Source organism: Muntiacus reevesi, chromosome 7 (assembly GCF_963930625.1).
Source record: "Muntiacus reevesi chromosome 7, mMunRee1.1, whole genome shotgun sequence".
Classification (NCBI taxonomy): Eukaryota; Metazoa; Chordata; class Mammalia; order Artiodactyla; family Cervidae; genus Muntiacus; species Muntiacus reevesi.
The window spans coordinates 31,217,324-31,221,009 of NC_089255.1; positions in this window are offsets into that span (position 1 = coordinate 31,217,324).

The window sequence follows — 3,686 nt, forward strand, 5'->3', positions numbered from 1 at the left end:
ACAGAATGGTCTGTGGGACAAGAAGAGTGATTGACAACTGCAGAAATCACATCTGAGGTTTAGTCCTGCAGGAAAAGGGGATACAAATTGCCTGCAAATTATCCACAAGTCCCAGATGAGCCTGAGGAGAAAATTTAAGAGGCTTCAGTCTTTCTTCAGCAAACACGTTCCTGTGTCTCCTTTTGCTATAACACACAGACACCCAAGAGAAATTGTCCCTGAAAATACTACTTTTGCTTCTAATCCTTGTCAAATGTGGTAACAAGAAACGTGTAAATGCCAATTAATAGTCTTTATCATGTGCCAATAGTGTTCCATGTGTAATGGTGAATTGAAGAGGTATATGAGCTCTGACTGATGAGTTTATAATATAAAAAACAAAGTAAGTTTTATGCTATAAAAACACAAGGTGTTAACTTTATAGGATATGTATGAAGTAGCCTGTAAGAATTTGCACTGCTGATTTTAATGAATATACATCACTTAGAAAACTCAAATAAAGAAGAATAAAGGGCAAAAATAATGATGACTGTACTTAGAAGTCTAAAGAAACAGGCTATACTTCTCTTCTAGCTAAGAATACATGAAAGTATGATGTCCTAGGCTTTACACATATCTGGCTTACACTCTGGACTTCTAAAGGTAGTGGCACAGTTCTAATCACATATGATCAGCAAACCAGTGCTGAGCCTCAAACCTTTTCTTACTTTTCTTGATATGACAACTATAGAAATGGAACTTTTTGTATTGATCTGACAGAGTAATTACATGTCTGTTGAATCTCATAGTAACAAATTGGGGACTTCCATTTATATTTTTGTCTTTTTAAATTTTATTTTTAAAGTAATTCAGTTTTTACCTTAGTTTACAGAAGTGAAGTATTTGTCTATGACAAATCTGGGGAAAACTAGGCCCTCAACACAGATACTGTGAGAAACACTATTCTAGAATGTCATGAAATATTTGGGGAGTTACATAGAAACCACCTCTGTAAGCCTAAGGCTTCTCACCTAGAAAATGGACTTAACGATAACACTTACCTCTTAAGGCTGGATTTGAGAATTAAGTGAAAATAGATATATGTAAGGTGCTTAGTATGATGCCTACCCTTGGTAAGCACCCCCCCCCCCCAACACTGGCTCTTAGAATTATTGAGTAAGTAAGACCTGCGAAGTGCCCTTCTAAATTATGTGCACATGGGACACAGTTTTAGTTTTGTAGTAGGTCATTGGTGAATAACCCCTTCAACATGTAACCTGCCTCTGGAATCTGGCCACTTCACTTGACGGCTAGGAATTCATTCATCATTGACTTGCATGAGCAATCAATATGTGATTTTTGGTCTTAGGACTATTTGGTGTAACTGCTCCATCATCATGGTGTGGTATGTCTTTCTCTATGTTTCCTTTGGTTTTCCTCAATTTCTTAAATTGAGTGATTGCTCTGACCCTCAATAACTGCATTATTCTGATCTTTATTGCTTACTAAACATCTGTATTATTTGGGGACTATGATAAAATGGGGCTTCCTTGGTGATTCAGATGGTAAAGAATCTGCCTGCAATGTGGCAGACTGGAGTTCAATCCCCGCCTGGGTCAGGAAGACCTCCTGAAGAAGAGAATGGCTACCCCCTCCAGTATTCTTGCCTACAGAATTCCATGGACAGAGGAGCCTGGAGGGCTACAGAACATGGTGTCACAAAGAGTCAGACATAACTGAGCAGTTCATACACACACACACACACACACACACACACACACACACACACACACACACACACACACAAGATAAAATGACTTGGTGGCAAGTATAAAGATGGAAACTTTTGTTGCAAAAGATGCATCGCTTTAGAAGGTACTTCATAAGGCAAAGACAAAAATATATGCTGTCTCTTCTAGTCAAAGAGACCAGACAATTTTTTTCAAGTGTCTAAATGTCAATACTGAAGGTCACTGCCTCTTCAGCAGGTATTGGTTGTGGACAAAGAAAGTAACTGGTTATTTCAAAGCATAAATGATTAATCGAGGATATCTCAACCAAAGAGGTTTTCATTTTTGAATTCTAGTACAATATGATGGAGAAAATGAGGTTTTATAGTTGGACTAACTTGGGTCCAAATCATAATTCTGCAACTTAACTAGACACATTAGGCAAGTCCTTTACTCCCTTTGACCCTCAGTTTCCTAAACTATAAATCAGGGGCGAATGGGACAATGTTTGAGCAGACTAGGTGCTTAAATAATAAGCGCCTTCTTTATTTAGTTAGTAAACTTCAATAATTTTTCTTTAAAGTAATCAGTGAGATGATTTTAACAAGTTTCCATGAATATAATCAGGTTTTAAAATATAATAAAGATAATATATCAGTATTTACTTTAAAAAACATGCATTAGATTTGGCAGATTCAACAACAGACTGTTTAAAAACATGTTTCTTTCCAAGGAGAAGCTTCTTCAATTCGTTTGCACTCTGCCTAGAACTCCTTGCTCCAGCCAGAATAACTTTCCCATGCGCGTGACTTGGCTCATTCTTATTTTTAGTCCATTGTGTTTTGCACTCTTCTTGAAATGACCTTCTGTCACCTCCCTGGCAAACCCCACACTCCTTTAAAATTGTTCGTTACTCACATGGTCCTGAATTGGCAGAAGGAAATCTGGTCAAGCTGTTGACTCAGTACCATCTTCCAGAGAGCTGTATTAGTCCTCATTTTGACATATTTTCTTATTATGATGTCCTACACTTTTTAAAAATATTTGTAGATTCTTTCTCCCTCTCAGAACTATAAAGTTCCATTTCTTAGGGTTACACGGAGGACATTCAGGATCAGAGAGGCTGTCACTTGCTCAAGGTCACACAATTTATGGCTGATTTTAAACAGGTAGCCAGCTCTTTGGGTTTTTTATTTGGTTTTGTTTTCATTTCATGACCCTACTTAGTAGAAAATGGTTGGTATTAGCGACAGACTGAGAGACAGTGGGCAACTCCAGGCATGGAGACTGCTCTAGAAGGAGGAAGAGCAGATGGGGGTCACAGTGGATTTCAAGGGATGGGGCAAAAGAGGGAGAAAACGTGTCTCAAATAATTGGCTTACTCCAACTAGCTCACGTTCAAAGAAAATAAGAAACACCTACATGCAACCATCACGTTTCTGCTTTGCTTCTATTTTGTGCTTAATAAACAACACTACTGTCAGTGCCAACGAAAACAGTAACATCTCTGTGCTTTTTCCCCTGGCGCTAACTCTAAACAATCTACTGGATTTGGGTCAAAATTGTAAACTGCCAGCACGTTAAAAATAAAAACAGAAAAACAAACCTGGCCTTTTCCTTTAGGGTTGTGAGGGTGCGTGCAGGACAAGAGCCAGAGAGAAGAGTTACTATAAAAAATAATCCAGTGCAAACATCCTTGAACTGATGTTTTCTATAAAAATCTGTTGGCTGTGAATTGAAGAGTGAAGTGGGGAAGGAGAAAGGAATGGGGGATCAAGTGGTGTCTGCTTATCGTCAGCTAGCTTTCATGTAAGAGTCATGGCAGGGTCAGCAACAAACTAGCCAGGTGGCAACTCCAGGCCATGCTGCCATAAATAAATAGTTATGTACTAATGTCACACAACCAGAGCTAGATGCAAAGCATATGGGAAGGAAACATTCTGATGTAAATATTCAAAAGAATCTATGGTTGCTGAA